Source organism: Ranitomeya imitator, chromosome 1, assembly GCF_032444005.1.
Source record: "Ranitomeya imitator isolate aRanImi1 chromosome 1, aRanImi1.pri, whole genome shotgun sequence".
NCBI lineage: Eukaryota > Metazoa > Chordata > Amphibia > Anura > Dendrobatidae > Ranitomeya > Ranitomeya imitator.
This window is the reverse complement of record NC_091282.1, coordinates 647550589-647576034: the sequence shown is the minus strand read 5'-3', so window position 1 is coordinate 647576034 and position 25446 is coordinate 647550589.

Here is a 25446-nt window from a genome sequence, read left to right as displayed (position 1 = left end):
TAGTAGTTGTTGGAAACTATACTGCATTAGGCCTACAAATTGGGTATGGGGTGTAGAGAGACGGTGTGTTACACTCCAAGGTGTTCCCCAGGTTTCGTCCACATTGCTTCTATCTTCCTACTCTCGTTTAGTAGTTGGTGAAAACTACACTGCATAAGGCCTACAAATTGGGTATGGGGTGTAGAGACGGTGTGTTCAACTCCAAGGTGTTCCCCAGGTTTCCTCTCCATTGCTTCAATCTTAATGCTCTCGTTTAGTAGTTGTTGGAAACTACACTGCATTAGGCCTACAAATTGGGTATGGGGTGTAGAGACGGTGTGTTCCACTCCAAGGTGTTCCCCAGGTTTCCTCTCCATTGCTTCAATCTTAATGCTCTCGTTTAGTAGTTGTTGGAAACTACACTGCATTAGGCCTACAAATTGGGTATGGGGTGTAGAGAGACGGTGTGTTACACTCCGAGGTGTTCCCCAGGTTTCGTCCACATTGCTTCGATCTTCCTACTCTCGTTTAGTAGTTGGTGAAAACTACACTGCATAAGGCCTACAAATTGGGTATGGGGTGTAGAGACGGTGTGTTCAACTCCAAGGTGTTCCCCAGGTTTCCTCTCCATTGCTTCAATCTTAATGCTCTCGTTTAGTAGTTGTTGGAAACTACACTGCATTAGGCCTACAAATTGGGTATGGGGTGTAGAGAGACGGTGTGTTCCACTCCAAGGTGTTCCCCAGGTTTCCTCTCCATTGCTTCAATCTTAATGCTCTCGTTTAGTAGTTGTTGGAAACTACACTGCATTAGGCCTACAAATTGGGTATGGGGTGTAGAGAGACGGTGTGTTCCACTCCAAGGTGTTCCCCAGGTTTCCTCTCCATTGCTTCAATCTTAATGCTCTCGTTTAGTAGTTGTTGGAAACTACACTGCATTAGGCCTACAAATTGGGTATGGGGTGTAGAGAGACTGTGTGTTACACTCCAAGGTGTTCCCCAGGTTTCCTCTCCATTGCTTCAATCTTAATGCTCTCGTTTAGTAGTTGTTGGAAACTACACTGCATTAGGCCTACAAATTGGGTATGGGGTGTAGAGAGAGGGTATGTTACACTCCAAGGTGTTCCCCAGGTTTCGTCCACATTGCTTCTATCTTCCTACTCTCGTTTAGTAGTTGATGAAAACTACACTGCATAAGGCCTACAAATTGGGTATGGGGTGTAGAGACGGTGTGTTCAACTCCAAGGTGTTCCCCAGCTTTCCTCTCCATTGCTTCAATCTTAATGCTCTCGTTTAGTAGTTGTTGGAAACTACACTGCATTAGGCCTACAAATTGGGTATGGGATGTAGAGACGGTGTGTTCCACTCCAAGGTGTTCCCCAGGTTTCCTCTCCATTGCTTCAATCTTAATGCTCTCGTTTAGTAGTTGTTGGAAACTACACTGCATTAGGCCTACAAATTGGGTATGGGGTGTAGAGAGACGGTGTCTTCCACTCCAAGGTGTTCCCCAGGTTTCCTCTCCATTGCTTCAATCTTAATGCTCTCGTTTAGTAGTTGTTGGAAACTACACTGCATTAGGCCTACAAATTGGGTATGGGGTGTAGAGAGACTGTGTGTTACACTCCAAGGTGTTCCCCAGGTTTCCTCTCCATTGCTTCAATCTTAATGCTCTCGTTTAGTAGTTGTTGGAAACTACACTGCATTAGGCCTACAAATTGGGTATGGGGTGTAGAGAGACGGTGTGTTACACTCCAAGGTGTTCCCCAGGTTTCGTCCACATTGCTTCTATCTTCCTACTCTCGTTTAGTAGTTGTTGAAAACTACACTGCATAAGGCCTACAAATTGGGTATGGGGTGTAGAGACGGTGTGTTCAACTCCAAGGTGTTCCCCAGGTTTCCTCTCCATTGCTTCAATCTTAATGCTCTCGTTTAGTAGTTGTTGGAAACTACACTGCATTAGGCCTACAAATTGGGTATGGGGTGTAGAGACGGTGTGTTCCACTCCAAGGTGTTCCCCAGGTTTCCTCTCCATTGCTTCAATCTTAATGCTCTCGTTTAGTAGTTGTTGGAAACTACACTGCATTAGGCCTACAAATTGGGTATGGGGTGTAGAGAGACGGTGTCTTCCACTCCAAGGTGTTCCCCAGGTTTCCTCTCCATTGCTTCAATCTTAATGCTCTCGTTTAGTAGTTGTTGGAAACTACACTGCATTAGGCCTACAAATTGGGTATGGGGTGTAGAGAGACGGTGTGTTACACTCCAAGGTGTTCCCCAGGTTTCCTCTCCATTGCTTCAATCTTAATGCTCTCGTTTAGTAGTTGTTGGAAACTACACTGCATTAGGCCTACAAATTGGGTATGGGGTGTAGAGACGGTGTGTTCCACTCCAAGGTGTTCCCCAGGTTTCCTCTCCATTGCTTCAATCTTAATGCTCTCGTTTAGTAGTTGTTGGAAACTACACTGCATTAGGCCTACAAATTGGGTATGGGGTGTAGAGACGGTGTGTTCCACTCCAAGGTGTTCCCCAGGTTTCCTCTCCATTGCTTCAATCTTAATGCTCTCGTTTAGTAGTTGTTGGAAACTACACTGCATTAGGCCTACAAATTGGGTATGGGGTGTAGAGAGACGGTGTGTTACACTCCAAGGTGTTCCCCAGGTTTCCTCTCCATTGCTTCAATCTTAATGCTCTCGTTTAGTAGTTGTTGGAAACTACACTGCATTAGGCCTACAAATTGGGTATGGGGTGTGGAGACGGTGTCTTCCACTCCAAGGTGTTCTCCAGGTTGCCTTTCCTGAGCTTCTATCTTCAGGCTCTTGTTAAATAGTGGTTAAATGGAACAACTGCATTTGGCGTACTAGTTGGTTTGGGGCCTACTAACAGTGTCTGCCGCTCCTTGCTGTTTTCCTGGTTTCCTGTCCTGAAATTCCATTTTCAGGCTCTCGTTAAGTAGTTGTTAATGTTAAACTGCATTTGGCCTACTAGTTGGGTTGGGGCCTACTATCGGTGTCTGCCACTCCTTGCTGTTCTTCTCCACTGAACAAAGCTGTGCCGCCTGTTTACTACGGTTGCCAATTTTGAACTGCATTTCGACTACTTACTGATTTGGGCCTACTCTCTGTGTCAGCCTCTCATTCCAGTTGTCCTCCACTGCAATGCCCCCTGGTTAGTCCTGTGTTACCAATTTTGAACTGCATTTAGCCAACTTTATTCTTTGGGCCTATATCTGTGTTTCCTCCTCATCCTGCCCATTGCCCAGCCAGTGATAGATGAGTCTGCTGGTACATTGACCCATAACGCAACATTCCCCGTGCACGCTACACAACAAGATTGTGACCTTGCTGAAAGTCAGGTTCCTCTTCCCGCATACCATACCACCTTACACGGGGACAAAGAGGAAGGTGCAGATGAAAGTGCAGGTTCCTTCATCAGGTGGGGGGAGGAATACTAGTTGGCGACGTCACTGACACAGGGCCCCTCATAGTACGCAAAAGTGTTGCTGCCGGTGGGAGGCGCCCCCGCCGTGCAAACACACCGCTGTACTTTGAGGGGCCCTGTGCCAGTGCCAATGCCAACGAGTGGGCCCCCCTGCTTGCTCAGGATCACAGCACTTGCAAAGTTGAAATACTTACCTCTCCCTGCTCCACTGCCGTGACGTGGTCCAGATTTCCTGGGCCCACTAATTACTTGAACCAGCCCTACCCCCCCACAACTTTAGCCAAATGACCCCCAATTTCAAATGCCTTCCAATTATTATAAGGTAAATTACGATTGACAAGCTTCTGTAACAAGAATGGATGTTTTTGCCATTAAAATGGGCAGTGTAGGTGTTTTCCTGGCCCCCACTCACTGCCGACTATGCTCCCCCATTGACTTGCATTGGGTTTCGTGTTTCGGTCGATACCCGACTTTTCGCGATAATCGGCCGATTCCACTCGACTCGACTTCTAAGATAGTCGGGTTTCGCGAAACACGGCTCGACTCTAAAAAGGTCAAGGTCGCTCAACCCTACCTATCAGTAATTTATTATTTTTTCCCCCTCCCCTTATCTCCACCCACAGGGATTCTACATTTTCATTAAATTCGCCTATATTATCACGCAGGATGGGTTTTAAGGACGATTTTACATACAGACACACCCCACCCCCTCGCTTATCTGTATGGTCATTTCTGAACAGACTATAGCCCTGAAAGTTAACAGCCCAGTCATGGCTCTTATCCAGCCACGTTTCAGATATCCCCACCATGTCATAATTATGCTCCAACATTAGTTCTAATTCGTCCATTTTCTTGGCGAGGCTTCTGGCATTAGTATACATGCACTTGATGTTCCTCTCTGTACCTCTATTTCTTAAATTATTAACTGTTCTAACCCCACCCCCCATGCCACCGCCACCCCCAACTTCCTTATTTGTGCCCAGGTCTCTGTCTGCACTATCTTCCCCTCCTATAAATTGAATACCTTCCCCCCCAATTCCTAGTTTAAACACTCCTCCAACCTTCTAGCCATTTTCTCCCCCAGCACAGCTGCACCTTCCCCATTGAGGTGCAGCCCATCCCTAGCGTAGAGCCTGTAGCCAACTGAGAAGTCGGCCCAGTTCTGCAGGAACCCAAACCCCTCCTTCCTACACCAATTCTTGAGCCACGTATTACCTCCCTATTCTCCCGTTGCCTCTCTGGCGTGGCACGTGGTACAGCCAGTATTTCGGAAAATACCACGTTGGAGGTCCTTGCTTTCAGTTTGCAGCCTAATTCCCTGAAATCATCTTTAAGGACCTTCCACCTACCTCTAACTTTGTCATTTGTGCCAATGTGCACCATGACCGCTGGGTCCTCACCAGCCCCTCCCAGTAATCTGTCCACCCGATCAGCGATGTGTCGGACTCGAGCGCCAGGTAGGCAGCACACCGTTCGACGATCCCTGTAATGTATATATTTTTTTTTTTTCTTAAGCTTACTGATATTTTCTGTAAAGCCGAACCCCCTGCTTAGTTTGTGTTTTTTTTTTATGGTTTATTTTTTTGTGTGTTGCAATCTCCCACTGCTCCCATCTATTAAAATTGAATGCTATTGTATAAAGTTTGCTGAGTTTTGGCCTTTATTATTTATTCATAACGGTGATACACATTACAGAACGGCGTCATTGTAGATATTAGCTGTACATCCGGGGTCATTGTAGATATTAGCTGTACATCCGGGGTCATTGTAGATATTAGCTGTACATATGGCGTCATTGCAGATATTAGTTGTACATCCGGGGTCATTGTAGATATTAGCTGTACATCCGGGGTCATTGTAGATATTAGCTGTACATACGGCGTCATTGTAGATATTAGCTGTACATCCGGGGTCATTGTAGATATTAGCTGTACATACGGCGTCATTGTAGATATTAGCTGTACATACGGCGTCATTGTAGATATTAGCTGTACATCCGGGGTCATTGTAGATATTAGCTGTACATACGGCATCATTGTAGGTATTAGCTGTATATACGGCGTCATTGTAGGTATTAGCTGTACATATGGCGTCATTGTAGATATTAGCTGTACATACGGCGTCATTGTAGATATTAGCTGTACATACGGCATCATTGTAGATATTAGCTGTACATCCGGGGTCATTGTAGATATTAGCTGTACATACGGCATCATTGTAGGTATTAGCTGTATATACGGCGTCATTGTAGATATTAGCTGTACATACGGCATCATTGTAGGTATTAGCTGTATATACGGCGTCATTGTAGGTATTAGCTGTACATATGGCGTCATTGTAGATATTAGCTGTACATACGGCGTCATTGTAGATATTAGCTGTACATACGGCATCATTGTAGATATTAGCTGTACATCCGGGGTCATTGTAGATATTAGCTGTACATACGGCATCATTGTAGGTATTAGCTGTATATACGGCGTCATTGTAGATATTAGCTGTACATACGGCATCATTGTAGATATTAGCTGTACATCCGGTGTCATTGTAGATATTAGCTGTACATACGGTGTCATTGTAGATATTAGCTGTACATACGGCATCATTGTAGGTATTAGCTGTACATACGGTGTCATTGTAGGTATTAGCTGTACATACGGCGTCATTGTAGATATTAGCTGTACATACGGCGTCTTTGTAGATATTAGCTGTACATACGGCATCATTGTAGATATTAGCTGTACATCCAGTGTCATTGTAGATATTAGCTGTACATACGGCGTCATTGTAGATATTAGCTGTACATATGGGGTCATTGTAGATATTAGCTGTACATACGGCGTCATTGTAGATATTAGCTGTACATCCGGAGTCATTGTAGGTATTAGCTGTACATACAGCATCATTGTAGGTATTAGCTGTACATACGGTGTTATTGTAGATATTAGCTGTACATACGGGGTCATTGTAGATAATAGCTGTACATACGGCGTCATCGTAGATATTTGCTGTACATACGGCGTCATTGTAGATATTAGCTGTACATACAGCATCATTGTAGGTATTAGCTGTACATACGGCGTTATTGTAGATATTAGCTGTACATACGGCATTATTGTAGATATTAGCTGTAAATATGGCATCATTGTAGGTATTAGCTGTACATACAGCGCCATTGTAGATATTAGCTGTACATACGGCGTCATTGTAGATATTAGCTGTACATACGGTGTCATTGTAGATAATAGCTGTACATACGGCGTCATTGTAGATATTAGCTGTACATACGGCGTCATTGTAGATATTAGCTGTATATACTGTGTCATTGTAGATATTAGCTATACATCCGGGGTCATTGTAGGTATTAGCTGTACATACGGCGTCATTGTAGATATTAGCTGTAGATACGGGGTCATTGTAGATAATAGCTGTACATACGGCCTCATTGTAGATATTAGCTGTACATACGGCGTTATTGTAGATATTAGCTGTACATACGGCGTCATTGTAGGTATCGGCTGTACAGACGGCGTCATTGTAGATATTAGCTGTACAGACGGCGTCATTGTAGGTATTAGCTGTACATACGGCGTCATTGTAGATAATAGCTGTACATACGGTGTCATTGTAGATATTAGCTGTACATACGGCGTCATTGTAGATATTAGCTATACATCCGGGGTCATTGTAGGTATTAGCTGTACAAACGGCGTCATTGTAGATATTAGCTGTAGATAGGGGGTCATTGTAGATAATAGCTGTACATACGGCCTCATTGTAGATATTAGCTGTACATACGGCGTCATTGTAGATATTAGCTGTACATACGGCTTCATTGTAGGTATCCGCTGTACAGACGGCGTCATTGTAGATATTAGCTGTACAGACGGCGTCATTGTAGGTATTAGCTGTACATACGGCGTCATTGTAGATAATAGCTGTACATACAGTGTCATTGTAGATAATAGCTGTACATCCTGTGTCATTGTAGGTATCGGCTGTACAGACGGTGTCATTGTAGATATTAGCTGTACATACGGCGTCATTGTAAATATTAGCTGTACATACGGCGTCATTGTAGATATTAGCTGTACATACGGCGTCACTGTAGGTATCGGCTGTACAGACAGTGTCATTGTAGATATTAGCTGTACAGACTGCGTCATTGTATGTATTAGGAGTACATGAGGCGTCATTGTAAATATTAGCTGTACAAACGGCGTCATTGTAGATATTAGCTGTACATACGGGGTCATTGTAGATAATAGCTGTACATACGGCGTCATTGTAGATATTAGCTGTACATACGGCGTCATTGTAGATATTAGCTGTATATACAGTGTCATTGTAGATATTAGCTATACATCCGGGGTCATTGTAGGTATTAGCTGTACATACGGCGTCATTGTAGATATTAGCTGTAGATACGGGGTCATTGTAGATAATAGCTGTGCATACGGCCTCATTGTAGATATTAGCTGTACATACGGCGTCATTGTAGATATTAGCTATAAATCCGGGGTCATTGTAGGTATTAGCTGTACATACGGCGTCATTGTAGATATTAGCTATAAATCCGGGGTCATTGTAGGTATTAGCTGTACATACGGCGTCATTGTAGATATTAGCTGTAGATAGGGGTCATTGTAGATAATAGCTGTACATACGGCCTCATTGTAGATATTAGCTGTACATACGGCGTCATTGTAGATATTAGCTGTATAAACGGCGTCATTGTAGGTATCGGCTGTACAGACGGCGTCATTGTAGATATTAGCCGTACAGATGGCGACATTGTAGGTATTAGCTGTACATACGGCGTCATTGTAGATAATAGCTGTACATACAGTGTCATTGTAGATAATAGCTGTACATCCGGTGTCATTGTAGTTATCGGCTGTACAGACGGTGTCATTGTAGATATTAGCTGTACATACGGCGTCATTGTAGATATTAGCTGTACATACGGCGTCATTGTAGATATTAGCTGTACATACGGCGTCATTGTAGGTATCGGCTGTACAGATGGCGTCATTGTAGATATTAGCTGTACAGATGGCGTCATTGTAGGTATTAGCTGTACATACGGCCTCATTGTAGATAATAGCTGTACATACGGTGTCATTGTAAATAATAGCTGTACATCCGGTGTCATTGTAGGTATCGGCTGTACAGACGGCGTCATTGTAGATATTAGCTGTACATACGACGTCATTGTAGATAATAGCTGTACATACGGCATCATTGTAGATATTAGCTGTACATCCGGTGTCATTGTAGATATTAGCTGTACATCCGGGGTCATTGTAGATATTAGCTGTACATACGGTGTCATTGTAGGTATTAGCTGTACATATGGTGTCATTGTAGATATTATCTGTACATACGGCGTCATTGTAGATATTAGCTGTACATACGGCATCATTGTAGATATTAGCTGTACATCCGGTGTCATTGTAGATATTAGCTGTACATACGGGGTCATTTTAGATATTAGCTATACATCCGGAGTCATTGTAGGTATTAGCTGTACATTCAGCATCATTGTAGATATTAGCTGTACATACGGCATCATTGTAGATATTAGCTGTACATACGGCGTCATTGTAGATATTAGCTGTACATACGGTGTCATTGTAGATATTAGCTGTACATACGGCGTCATTGTGGATATTAGCTGTACATACGGGGTCATTGTAGATATTAGCTGTACATACGGCGTCATTGTAGATATTAGCTGTACATCCGGAGTCATTGTAGGTATTAGCTGTACATACAGCGTCTTTGTAGATATTTGCTGTACATACGGCGTCATTGTAGATATTAGCTGTACATACAGCATCATTGTAGGTATTAGCTGTACATACGGCGTCATTATAGATATTAGCTGTACATAAGGCATCATTGTAGATATTAGCTGTACATACGACGTCATTGTAGGTATTAGCTGTACATACATCGCCATTGTAGATATTAGCTGTAGATACGGGGTAATTTGTAGATAATAGCTGTACATACGGTGTCATTGTAAATAATAGCTGTACATCCGGTGTCATTGTAGGTATCGGCTGTACAGACGGCGTCATTGTAGATATTAGCTGTACATACAACGTCATTGTAGATAATAGCTGTACATACGGCATCATTGTAGATATTAGCTGTACATCCGGTGTCATTGTAGATATTAGCTGTACATCCGGGGTCATTGTAGATATTAGCTGTACATACGGTGTCATTGTAGGTATTAGCTGTACATACGGCGTCATTGTAGATATTAGCTGTACATACGGCGTCATTGTAGATATTAGCTGTACATACGGCATCATTGTAGATATTAGCTGTACATACGGGGTCATTTTAGATATTAGCTGTACATACGGCGTCATTGTAGATATTAGCTATACATCCGGAGTCATTGTAGGTATTAGCTGTACATTCAGCGTCATTGTAGATATTAGCTGTACATACGGCGTCATTGTAGATATTAGCTGTATATAGGGCGTCATTGTAGATATTAGCTGTACATACGGCATCATTGTAGATACTAGCTATACATCCGGTGTCATTGTAGATATTATCTGTACATACGGCGTCATTGTAGATATTAGCTGTACATACGGGGTCATTGTAGATATTAGCTGTACATACGGCATCATTGTAGATATTAGCTGTACATCCGGAGTCATTGTAGGTATTAGCTGTACATACAGCGTCTTTGTAGATATTTGCTGTACATACGGCGTCATTGTAGATATTAGCTGTACATACAGCATCATTGTAGGCATTAGCTGTACATACGGCGTCATTGTAGATATTAGCTGTGCATACGGCATCATTGTAGATATTAGCTGTACATACGGCGTCATTGTAGGTATTAGCTGTACATACAGCGTCATTGTAGATATTAGCTTTAGATAAGGGGTCATTGTAGATAATAGCTGTACATACGGCGTCATTGTAGATATTAGCTGTAGATATGGGGTCATTGTAGATATTAGCTGTACATACGGCGTCATTGTAGATACTAGCTGTACACACGGCGTCATTGTAGATATTAGCTGTACATACGGCGTCATTGTAGATATTAGCTGTACATACGGCATCATTGTAGGTATTAGCTGTACATCCGGTGTCATTGTAGATATTAGCTGTACATCCGGGGTCATTGTAGATATTAGCTGTACATACGGTGTCATTGTAGGTATTAGCTGTACATACGGCGTCATTGTAGATATTAGCTGTACATACGGCGTCATTGTAGATATTAGCTGTACATACGGCATCATTGTAGATATTAGCTGTACATCCGGTGTCATTGTAGATATTAGCTGTACATACGGCATCATTGTAGATGTTAGCTATACATCCGGAGTCATTGTAGGTATTAGCTGTACATTCAGCGTCATTGTAGATATTAGCTGTACATACGGCGTCATTGTAGATATTAGCTGTACATACGGCGTCATTGTAGATATTAGCTGTACATACAGGGTCATTGTAGATATTAAATGTACATACGGCGTCATTGTAGATATTAGATGTACATCCGGTGTCATTGTAGATATTAGCTGTACATACGGCGTCATTGTAGATATTAGCTGTACATACGGGGTCATTGTAGATATTAGCTGTACATACGGCGTCATTGTAGATATTAGCTGTACATCCGGAGTCATTGTAGGTATTAGCTGTACATACAGCGTCTTTGTAGATATTTGCTGTACATACGGCGTCATTGTAGATATTAGCTGTACATACAGCATCACTGTAGGTATTAGCTGTACATACGGCGTCATTGTAGATATTAGCTGTGCATACGGCATCATTGTAGATATTAGCTGTACATACGGCGTCATTGTAGGTATTAGCTGTACATACAGCGTCATTGTAGATATTAGCTGTAGATAAGGGGTCATTGTAGATAATAGCTGTACATACGGCGTCATTGTAGATATTAGCTGTACATACGGCGTCATTGTAGATATTAGCTGTACATACGGCGCCATTGTAGATATTAGCTGTACATACGGCGTCATTGTAGATATTAGCTGTACATACGGCGTCATTGTAGGTATTAGCTGTACATACAGCGTCATTGTAGATATTAGCTGTAGATACGGGGTCATTGCAGATATTAGCTGTACATACGGCGTCATTGTAGATATTAGCTGTACATACGGCGTCATTGTAGATATTAGCTGTACATACGGCGTCATTGTAGATATTAGCTGTACATACGACGTCATTGTAGATATTAGCTGTACATACGGCATCATTGTAGGTATTAGCTGTACATCCGGTGTCATTGTAGATATTAGCTGTACATCCAGGGTCATTGTAGATATTAGCTGTACATACGGTGTCATTGTAGGTATTAGCTGTACATACGGCGTCATTGTAGATATTAGCTGTACATACGGCGTCATTGTAGATATTAGCTGTACATACGGCATCATTGTAGATATTAGCTGTACATCCGGTGTCATTGTAGATATTAGCTGTACATACAGCATCATTGTAGATATTAGCTATACATCCGGAGTCATTGTAGGTATTAGCTGTACATTCAGCGTCATTGTAGATATTAGCTGTACATACGGCGTCATTGTAGATATTAGCTGTACATACGGCGTCATTGTAGATATTAGCTGTACATACAGGGTCATTGTAGATATTAGCTGTACATACGGCGTCATTGTAGATATTAGATGTACATACGGCGTCATTGTAGATATTAGCTGTACATACGGCGTCATTGTAGATATTAGCTGTACATACGGCATCATTGTAGATATTAGCTGTACATACGACGTCATTGTAGGTATTAGCTGTACATACAGCGTCATTGTAGATATTAGCTGTAGATACGGGGTCATTGTAGATAATAGCTGTACATACGGTGTCATTGTAAATAATAGCTGTACATCCGGTGTCATTGTAGGTATCGGCTGTACAGACGGCGTCATTGTAGATATTAGCTGTACATACGACGTCATTGTAGATAATAGCTGTACATACGGCATCATTGTAGATATTAGCTGTACATCCGGTGTCATTGTAGATATTAGCTGTACATCCGGGGTCATTGTAGATATTAGCTGTACATACGGTGTCATTGTAGGTATTAGCTGTACATACGGCGTCATTGTAGATATTAGCTGTACATACGGCGTCATTGTAGATATTAGCTGTACATACGGCATCATTGTAGATATTAGCTGTACATCCGGAGTCATTGTAGATATTAGCTGTACATACGGCGCCATTGTAGATATTAGCTGTACATAGGGCGTCATTGTAGATATTAGCTGTACATACGGCATCATTGTAGATATTAGCTATACATCCGGTTTCATTGTAGATATTAGCTGTACATACGGCGTCATTGTAGATATTAGCTGTACATACGGGGTCATTGTAGATATTAGCTGTACATACGGTGTCATTGTAGATATTAGCTGTACATACGGCGTCATTGTAGATATTAGCTGTACATACGGGGTCATTGTAGATATTAGCTGTACATACGGCGTCATTGTAGATATTAGCTGTACATCCGGAGTCATTGTAGGTATTAGATGAACATACAGCGTCTTTGTAGATATTTGCTATACATACGACGTCATTGTAGATATTAGCTGTACATACAGCATCATTGTAGGTATTAGCTGTACATGCGGCATCATTGTAGATATTAGCTGTGCATGCGGCATCATTGAAGATATTAGCTGTACATACGGCGTCATTGTAGGTATTAGCTGTACATACAGCATCATTGTAGATATTAGCTGTAGATACGGGGTCATTGTAGATAATAGCTGTACATACGGCGTCATTGTAGATATTAGCTGTACATCCGGCGTCATTGTAGATATTAGCTGTACATACGGCATCATTGTAGATATTAGCTGTACATACGGGGTCATTGTAGATATTAGCTGTACATACGGCGTCATTGTAGATATTAGCTATACATCCGGAGTCATTGTAGGTATTAGCGGTACATTCAGCGTCATTGTAGATATTAGCTGTACATACGGTGTCATTGGAGATATTAGCTGTACATAGGGCGTCATTGTAGATATTAGCTGTACATACGGCATCATTGTAAAAACTAGCTATACATCCGGTGTCATTGTAGATATTAGCTGTACATACGGCGTCATTGTAGATATTAGCTGCACATACGGGGTCATTGTAGATATTAGCTGTACATACGGCGTCATTGTAGATATTAGCTGTACATCTGGAGTCATTGTAGGTATTAGCTGTACATACAGCGTCTTTGTAGATATTTGCTGTACATACGGCGTCATTGTAGATATTAGCTGTACATACAGCATCATTGTAGGTATTAGCTGTACATACGGCGTCATTGTAGATATTAGCTGTGCATACGGCATCATTGTAGATATTAGCTGTACATACGGCGTCATTGTAGGTATTAGCTGTACATACAGCGTCATTGTAGATATTAGCTGTAGATACGGGGTCATTGTAGATAATAGCTGTACATACGGCATCATTGTAGATATTAGCTGTACATACGGCGTCAATGTAGATATTAGCTGTACATACGGCGTCATTGTAGGTATTAGCTGTACATACAGCGTCATTGTAGATATTAGCTGTAGATACGGGGTCATTGTAGATAATAGCTGTACATACGGTGTCATTGTAGATGTTAGCTGTACATACGGCGTCTTTGTAGATATTAGCTGTACATACGGCGTCATTTTAGATAGCTGTACATACGGCGTCATTGTAGATATTAGCTGTACATACGGCGTCATTGTAGATATTAGCTGTAGATACAGCATCATTGTAGATATTAGCTGTAGATACTGGGTCATTGTAGATATTAGCTGTACATACGGCGTCATTGTAGATATTAGCTGTACATCCGGTGTCATTGTAGATATTAGCTGTACATACGGCGTCATTGTAGATATTAGCTATACATCCGGAGTCATTGTAGGTATTAGCTGTACATTCAGCGTCATTGTAGATATTAGCTGTACATACGGCGTCATTGTAGATATTAGCTGTACATACGGCGTCATTGTAGATATTAGCTGTACATACAGCATCATTGTAGGTATTAGCTGTACATACGGCGTCATTGTAGATATTAGCTGTACATACGGCATCATTGTAGATATTAGCTGTACATACGACGTCATTGTAGGTATTAGCTGTACATACAGCGTCATTGTAGATATTAGCTGTAGATACGGGGTCATTGTAGATAATAGCTGTACATACGGTGTCATTGTAAATAATAGCTGTACAACCGGTGTCATTGTAGGTATCGGCTGTACAGACGGCGTCATTGTAGATATTAGCTGTACATACGACGTCATTGTAGATAATAGCTGTACATACGGCATCATTGTAGATATTAGCTGTACATCCGGTGTCATTGTAGATATTAGCTGTACATCCGGGGTCATTGTAGATATTAGCTGTACATACGGCGTCATTGTAGATATTAGCTGTACATACGGCGTCATTGTAGATATTAGCTGTACATACGGCGTCATTGTAGATATTAGCTGTGCATACGGCATCATTGTAGATGTTAGCTGTACATACGGCGTCATTGTAGATATTAGCTGTAGATACAGCATCATTGTAGATATTAGCTGTAGATACTGGGTCATTGTAGATATTAGCTGTACATACGGCGTCATTGTAGATATTAGCTGTACATCCGGTGTCATTGTAGATATTAGCTGTACATCCGGGGTCATTGTAGATATTAGCTGTACATACGGCGTCATTGTAGATATTAGCTGTACATACGGCGTCATTGTAGATATTAGCTGTACATACGGCGTCATTGTAGATATTAGCTGTGCATTCAGCGTCATTGTAGATATTAGCTGTACATACGGCGTCATTGTAGATATTAGCTGTACATACGGCGTCATTGTAGATATTAGCTGTACATCCGGTGTCATTGTAGATATTAGCTGTACATCCGGGGTCATTGTAGATATTAGCTGTACATACGGCGTCATTGTAGATATTAGCTGTACATACGGCGTCATTGTAGATATTAGCTGTACATACGGCGTCATTGTAGATATTAGCTGTGCATACGGCATCATTGTAGATGTTAGCTGTACATACGGCGTCATTGTAGATATTAGCTGTAGATACAGCATCATTGTAGATATTAGCTGTAGATACTGGGTCATTGTAGATATTAGCTGTACATACGGCGTCATTGTAGATATTAGCTGTACATCCGGTGTCATTGTAGATATTAGCTGTACATACGGCGTCATTGTAGATATTAGCTATACATCCGGAGTCATTGTAGGTATTAGCTGTACATTCAGCGTCATTGTAGATATTAGCTGTACATACGGCGTCATTGTAGATATTAGCTGTACATACGGCGTCATTGTAGATATTAGCTGTACATACAGCATCATTGTAGGTATTAGCTGTACATACGGCGTCATTGTAGATATTAGCTGTACATACGGCGTCATTGTAGATATTAGCTGTACATACGGCGTCATTGTAGATATTAGCTGTACATACGGCATCATTGTAGGTATTAGCTGTACATACGGCGTCATTGCAGATAGTAGCTGTACATTCGGAGTAATTGTAGATATTAGCTGTACATACGGGGTCATTGTAGATAATAGCTGTACATACGGCGTCATTGTAGATATTAGCTGTACATACGGCGTCATTGTAGGTATCGGCTGTACAGACGGCGTCATTGTAGATATTAGCTGTACATACGGCGTCATTGTAGATATTAGCTGTACATACGGCGTCATTGTAGGTATCGGCTGTACAGATGGTGTCATTGTAGATATTAGCTGTACAGACGGCGTCATTGTAGGTATTGGCTGTACATACGGCCTCATTGTAGATAATAGCTGTACATACGGTGTCATTGTAAATAATAGCTGTACATCCGGTGTCATTGTAGGTATCGGCTGTACAGACGGCGTCATTGTAGATATTAGCTGTACATAAGACGTCATTGTAGATAATAGCTGTACATACGGCATCATTGTAGATATTAGCTGTACATACGGTGTCATTGTAGGTATTAGCTGTACATACGGCGTCATTGTAGATATTAGCTGTACATACGGCATCATTATAGATATTAGCTGTACATCCGGTGTCATTGTAGATATTAGCTGTACATACGGCGTCATTGTAGATATTAGCTATACATCCGGAGTCATTGTAGGTATTAGCTGTACATTCAGCGTCATTGTAGATATTAGCTGTACATACGGCATCATTGTAGATATTAGCTGTACATATGGCGTCATTGTAGATATTAGCTGTACATACGGCATCATTGTAGATATTAGCTGTACATCTGGTGTCATTGTAGATATTAGCTGTACATACGGCGTCATTGTAGATATTAGCTGTACATACGGGGTCATTGTAGATATTAGCTGTACATACGGCGTCATTGTAGATATTAGCTGTACATATGGCATCATTGTATATATTAGCTGTACATAAGGCGTCTTTGTAGATATTTGCTGTACATACGGCGTCATTGTAGATATTAGCTGTATATACGGTGTCATTGTAGATATTAGCTATATATCCGGGGTCATTGTAGGTATTAGCTGTACATACGGCGTCATTGTAGATATTAGCTGTAGATACGGGGTCATTGTAGATATTAGCTGTACATACGGCGTCATTATAGATAATAGCTGTACATACAGCTTCATTGTAGGTATCGGCTATACAGACGGCGTCATTGTAGATATTAGCTGTACATACGGCGTCATTGCAGATATTAGCTGTACATTCGGAGTAATTGTAGGTATTAGCTGTACAAACAGTGTCATTGTAGATATTAGCTGTACATACGGTGTCATTGTAGATAATAGCTGTACATACGGTGTCATTGTAGATATTAGCTGTACATACGGCATCATTGTAGGTATCGGCTGTACAGACGGCGTCATTGTAGATATTAGCTGTACAGACGGCGTCATTGTAGGTATTAGCTGTACATACGGCGTCATTGTAGATATTAGCTGTAGATACGGGGTCATTGTAGATATTAGCTGTACATACGGCCTCATTGTAGATATTAGCTGTACATACGGCCATATTGTAGATATTAGCTGTACATACGGCGTCATTGTAGATAATAGCTGTACTTATGGTGTCATTGTAGATATTAATTGTACATACGGCCTCATTGTAGATATTAGCTGTACATACGGCGTCATTGTAGATATTAGCTGTACAGACGGCGTCATTGTAGGTATTAGCTGTACATACGGTGTCATTGTAGATATTAGCTGTAGATACGGGGTCATTGTAGATATTAGCTGTACATACGGCGTCATTGTAGATATTAGCTGTACAGACGGCGTCATTGTAGGTATTAGCTGTACATACGGCGTCATTGTAGATATTAGCTGTAGATACGGGGTCATTGTAGATATTACCTGTACATACGGCCTCATTGTAGATATTAGCTGTACATACGGCCTCTTTGTAGATATTAGCTGTACATACGGCGTCATTGTAGATAATAGCTGTACTTACGGTGTCATTGTAGATATTAATTGTACATACGGCGTCATTGTAGATATTAGCTATACATCCGGGGTCATTGTAGGTATCAGCTGTAGATAGGGGGTCATTGTAGATATTAGCTGTACATACGGCGTCATTGTAGATATTAGCTGTAGATAGGGGGTCATTGTAGATAATAGCTGTACATACGGCGTCATTGTAGATATTACCTGTACATACGGCGTCATTGTAGATATTAGCTGTATATACGGTGTCATTGTAGATATTAGCTGTACATCCGGGGTCATTGTAGGTATTAGCTGTACATACGGCGTCATTGTAGATATTAGCTGTAGATACGGGGTCATTGTAGATATTAGCTGCACATACGGCCTCATTGTAGATATTAGCTGTACATACGGCGTCATTGTAGATATTAGCTGTACATACGGCGTCATTGTAGGTATCGGCTGTACAGACAGCATCATTGTAGGTATTAGCTGTACATACGGCGTCATTGTAGATAATAGCTGTACATACGGTGTCATTGTAGATATTAGCTGTACATACGGCGTCACTGTAGATATTAGCTATACATCCGGGGTCATTGTAGGTATTAGCTGTACATACGGCATCATTGTAGATATTAGCTGTAGATAGGGGGTCATTGTAGATATTAGCTGTACATACGGCGTCATTGTAGATATTAGCTGTACATCCGGAGTCATTGTAGGTATTAGCTGTACATACAGCGTCGTTGTAGATATTTGCTGTACATACGGCGTCATTGTAGATATTAGCTGTACATGCAGCATCATTGTAGGTATTAGCTGTACATACGGCGTCATTGTAGATATTAGCTGTACATACGGCATCATTGTAGATATTAGCTGTACATACGGCGTCATTGTAGGTATTATCTGTACATACAGCGTCAATGTAGATATTAGCTGTAGATACGGGGTCATTGTAGATATTAGCTGTACATACGGCGTCATTGTAGATATTAGCTCTACATACGGCGTCATTGTAGATATTAGCTGTACATACGGCATCATTGTAGGTATTAGCTGTACATACAGCGTCATTGTAGATAATAGCTGTAGATACGGGGTCATTGTAGATATTAGCTGTACATACGGCATCATTGTAGGTATTAGCTGTACATACGGCGTCATTGCAGATATTAGCTGTACATACGGCATCATTGTAGGTATTAGCTGTACATACAGTGTCATTGTAGATATTAGCTGTACATACGGGGTCATTGTAGATAATAGCTGTACATACGGCGTCATTGTACATATTAGCTGTACATACGGCATCATTATAGGTATCGGCTGTACAGACGGCGTCATTGTAGATATTAGCTGTACAGACGGCGTCATTGTAGGTATTAGCTGTACATACGGCGTCATTGTAGATATTAGCTGTACATGAGGCGTCATTGTAGATATTAGCTGTACTTACGGCGTCATTGTAGATATTAGCTGTACATACGGCGTCATTGTAGATATTAGCTGTACATACGGCGTCATTGTATATATTAGCTGTACAGACGGCGTCATTGTAGGTATTAGCTGTACATACTGCGTCATTGTATATATTAGCTGTACATACGGCGTCATTGTAGATATTAGCTGTACATACGGGGTCATTGTAGATAATAGCTGTACATACGGCGTCATTGTACATATTAGCTGTACATACGGCATCATTGTAGGTATCGGCTGTACAGACGGCGTCATTGTAGATATTAGCTGTACAGACGGCGTCATTGTAGGTATTAGCTGTACATACGGCATCATTGTAGATATTAGCTGTACATGAGGCGTCATTGTAGATATTAGCTGTACTTACGGCGTCATTGTAGATATTAGCTGTACATACGGCGTCATTGTAGATATTAGCTGTACATACGGCGTCATTGTATATATTAGCTGTACAGACGGCGTCATTGTAGGTATTAGCTGTACATACTGCGTCATTGTATATATTAGCTGTACATACGGCGTCATTGTAGATATTAGCTGTACAGACGGCGTCATTGTAGGTATTAGCTGTACATACGGCGTCATTGTAGATAATAGCTGTACTTACGGTGTCATTGTAGATATTAGTTGTACATACGACGTCATTGTAGATATTAGCTATACATCCGGGGTCATTGTAGGTATTAGCTGTACATACGGCGTCATTGTAGATATTAGCTGTAGATAGGGGGTCATTGTAGATAATAGCTGTACATACGGCCTCATTGTAGATATTAGCTGTACATACGGCGTCATTGTAGATATTAGCTTTACATACGGCGTCATTGTAGGTATCGGCTGTACAGACGGCGTCATTGTAGATATTAGCTGTACAGACGGCGTCATTGTAGGTATTAGCTGTACAGACGGCGTCATTGTAGATAATAGCTGTACATACAGTGTCATTGTAGATAATTCCTGTACATCCGGTGTCATTGTAGGTATCGGCTGTACAGACGGTGTCATTGTAGATATTAGCTGTACATACGGTGTCATTGTAGATATTAGCTGTACATACGGCGTCATTGTAGATATTAGCTGTACATACGGCATCATTGTAGATATTAGCTGTACATACAGCGTCATTGTAGGTATCGGCTGTACAGACGGCGTCATTGTAGATATTAGCTGTACATCCGGAGTCATTGTAGGTATTAGCTGTACATACGGCATCATTGTAGATATTAGCTGTACATACGGCGTCATTGTAGGTATTAGCTGTACAGACGGCGTCATTGTAGATATTAGCTGTACAGACGGCGTCATTGTAGGTATTAGCTGTACATACGGCCTCATTGTAGATAATAGCTGTACATACGGTGTCATTGTAAGTAATAGCTGTACATCCGGTGTCATTGTAGGTATCGGCTGTACAGACGGCGTCATTGTTGATATTAGCTGTACATACGACGTCATTGTAGATAATAGCTGTACATACGGCGTCATTATAGATAATAGCTGTACATACAGCTTCATTATAGGTATCGGCTGTACAGACGGCGTCATTGTAGATATTAGCTGTACATACGACGTCATTGTAGATAATAGCTGTACATACGGCGTCATTATAGATAATAGTTGTACATACAGCTTCATTGTAGGTATTAGCTGTACATACGGCATCATTGCAGATATTAGCTGTACATTCGGAGTAATTGTAGGTATTAGCTGTACATACAGTGTCATTGTAGATATTAGCTGTACATACGGGGTCATTGTAGATAATAGCTGTACATACGGCGTCATTGTAGATATTAGCTGTACATACGGCATCATTGTAGGTATCGGCTGTACAGACGGCGTCATTGTAGATATTAGTTGTACAGACGGCGCCATTGTAGGTATTAGCTGTACATATGGCGTCATTGTAGATATTAGCTGTACATGAGGCGTCATTGTAGATATTAGCTGTACATACGGCGTCATTGTAGATATTAGCTGTACATACGGCGTCATTGTAGATATTAGCTGTACATACGGTGTCATTGTATATATTAGCTGTACATACGGGGTCATTGTAGATAATAGCTGTACATACGGTGTCATTGTAGATATTAACTGTACATACGGCGTCATTGTAGATATTAGCTGTATATACGGTGTCATTGTAGATATTAGCTATACATCCGGGGTCATTGTAGGTATTAGCTGTACATACGGCGTCATTGTAGATATTAGCTGTAGATACGGGGTCATTGTAGATATTAGCTGTACATACGGCCTCATTGTAGATATTAGCTGTACATAAAGCGTCATTGTAGATATTAGCTGTACATACGGCGTCATTGTAGGTATCGGCTGTACAGACGGCGTCATTGTAGATATTAGCTGTACAGACGGCGTCATTGTAGGTATTAGCTGTACATACGGCGTCATTGTAGATAATAGCTGTACTTACAGTGTCATTGTAGATATTAGTTGTACATACGGCGTCATTGTAGATATTAGCTATACATCCGGGGTCATTGTAGGTATTAGCTGTACATACGGCGTCATTGTAGATATTAGCTGTAGATAGGGGGTCATTGTAGATAATAGCTGTACATACGGCCTCATTGTAGATATTAGCTGTACATACGGCGTCATTGTACATATTAGCTGTACATACGGCGTCATTGTAGGTATCGGCTGTACAGACGGCGTCATTGTAGATATTAGCTGTACAGACGGCGTCATTGTAGGTATTAGCTGTACAGACGGCGTCATTGTAGATAATAGCTGTACATACAGTGTCATTGTAGATAATAGCTGTACATCCGGTGTCATTGTAGGTATCGGCTGTACAGACGGTGTCATTGTAGATATTAGCTGTACATTCGGCGTCCTTGTAGATATTAGCTGTACATACGGCATCATTGTAGATATTAGCTGTACATACGGCGTCATTGTAGGTATCGGCTGTACAGACGGCGTCATTGTAGATATTAGCTGTACATCCGGAGTCATTGTAGGTACTAGCTGTACATACGGCATCATTGTAGATATTAGCTGTACATACGGCGTCATTGTACATATTAGCTGTACATACGGCGTCATTGTAGGTATCGGCTGTACAGACGGCGTCATTGTAGATATTAGCTGTACAGACGGCTTCATTGTAGGTATTAGCTGTACAGACGGCGTCATTGTAGATAATAGCTGTACATACAGTGTCATTGTAGATAATAGCTGTACATCCGGTGTCATTGTAGGTATCGGCTGTACAGACGGTGTCATTGTAGATATTAGCTGTACATACGGTGTCATTGTAGATATTAGCTGTACATTCGGCGTCATTGTAGATATTAGCTGTACATACGGCATCATTGTAGATATTAGCTGTACATACGGCGTCATTGTAGGTATCGGCTGTACAGACGGCGTCATTGTAGATATTAGCTGTACATCCGGAGTCATTGTAGGTACTAGCTGTACATACGGCATCATTGTAGATATTAGCTGTACATACGGCGTCATTGTAGGTATTAGCTGTACAGACTGCGTCATTGTAGATATTAGCTGTACAGACGGCGTCATTGTAGGTATTAGCTGTACAGATGGCCTCATTGTAGATAATAGCTGTACATACGGTGTCATTGTAAGTAATAGCTGTACATCCGGTGTCATTGTAGGTATCGGCTGTACAGACGGCGTCATTGTAGATATTAGCTGTACATACGACGTCATTGTAGATAATAGCTGTACATACGGCGTCATTATAGATAATAGCTGTACATACAGCTTCATTGTAGGTATTAGCTGTACATACGGCGTCATTGTAGATAATATCTGTACATACAGTGTCATTGTTGGTTTTAGCTGTACAGACGGCGTCATTGTAGGTAATAGCTGGACATACGGCGTCATTGTAGATAATATCTGTACATACGGCGTCATTGTAGGTTTTAGCTGTACAGACGGCGTCATTGTAGGTATTAGCTGGACATACGGTGTCATTGTAGATATTAGCTGTAGATACAAAATATTTTAGATGTTACTGAAAGAGACCTAGAAGATGAATACATAACATTTTCGGTGTATAATGCACACTGTTCCTATTTCTAATGCTCTAACAGAACTGTCCCTTTCATTACATGCCGCCATGATCCCGCCATTTAATGATAATGCAATGATTCATGTTCATTCTGTCCTGAAATGTAGATGATGGAAATGTTTCAGGAGGTTTTTTTCTATATGCAGAGTCCTAAATATTCGGTTTGGTGTTCAGTGTGACTGTGCCCCTTGCAGTGCTGCCATTTCCTTCCGTAGACTGTGGCAGGGTCTTTGCACTTTCTATGTTTTTCCTTCTGAATCCGAGTTGCCAGTACTCTCTTAGGGTACCGTCACACAGTGCAATTTTGATCGCTACGACGGCACGATTCGTGACGTTCGAGCGATATAGTTACGAGATCGCAGTGTCTGACACGCTCCTGCGATCAGGGACCCCGCTGAGAATCGTACGTCGTAGCAGATCGTTTGAAACTTTCTTTCGTCGTCTAGTGTCCCACTGTGGCGGCATGATTGCATGGTGTAACATATATCGTATACGATGTGTGCATAGTAACCAACGGCTTCTACATCGCACATACGTCATGAAATTATCGCTCCAGCGTCGTAGATTGCAAAGTGTGACAGCAGTCTACGACGCTGGAGCGATATTGTTACGACGCTGGAGCGTCACGGATCGTACCGTCGTAGCGATGAAAATTGCACTGTGTGACGGTACCCTTACTCCAGCTCTCCGTGGCCTCCAGCTGTTCTACCACAAATACTTATTTCTGCCTGGCTTAATTAGCAATTTGGCAATGTCTTCTGGGTGTGAGGGAGCCAAGCATGGGAATGTGATTTTTGCTATCTCTCAGTAGCGTTAGACCCTTTTAGAGCAGCCTGGGGGTCCGCACTGACTCTACCTCCAGGTTACACACTGTCTCCAGCAGATGTCCTCTGGACACATAAAAACTGGCAATTTTCAGCAATATTCATAGGTCCTAATGAATGAGATGAACAGCCTGGTGTGAGGGAATTCAGCACAAGAATTTTGGAAGAGTATATAATGCAATTTTGGGGAAATCTGTTCCAGTGAACATTGCATTGCTAGCGGAATTCCTGTATGGAAAGACATGGCCCATTCTATTATATGTCAAATAACCTGGGATTTAGGGTTGAGCGACCTTGACTTTTTTAGAGTCGAGTCGGGTTTCGCGAAACCCGACTATCTCAAAAGTCGAGTCGAGTGGAATCGGCCGATTATCGCGAAAAGTCGGGGATCGACCGAAACACGAAACCCAATGCAAGTTAATGGGGGAGCATAGTGAGTGGAGGCCAGGAAAACATGTACAGTGCCCATTTTAATGGCAAAAACATACATTCTTGTTACTGAAGCTTGTCAATCTTAATTTACCTTATAATAATAGTAAGGCATTGGAAATTGGGGGTCATTTGGCTAAAGTTGTGGGGGGTAGGGCTGGTTCAAGTAATTAGTGAGCCCAGTAAATCTGGACCACGTCACGGCAGTGGATCAGGGAGAGGTAAGTATTTCAACTTTGCAAGTGCTGTGATCCTGAGCAAGCAGGGGGGGCCCACTCGTTGGCATTGGCACTGGCACAGGGCCCCTCAAAGTACAGCGGTGTGTTTGCAGGCGGGGGCGCCTCCCACCGGCAGCAACACTTTTGCGTACTATGAGGGGCCCTGTGCCAATGACGTCGCCAACGAGTATTCCTCCCCCCACCTGATGAAGGAACCTGCACCTTCATCTGCACCTTCCTCTTTGTCCCCGTGTAAGGTGGTATGGTATGCGGGAAGGGGAACCTGACTTTCAGCAGGGTCACAATCTTGTAGTGTAGCGTGCACTGGGAATGTTGCGTTATGGGTCAATGTACCAGCAGACTCATCTATCACTGGCTGGGCAATTAGCAGGATGAGGGGGAAACAGATATGGGCCCAAAGAATAAAGTGGGCTAAATGCAGTTCAAAATTGGTAACAGGAC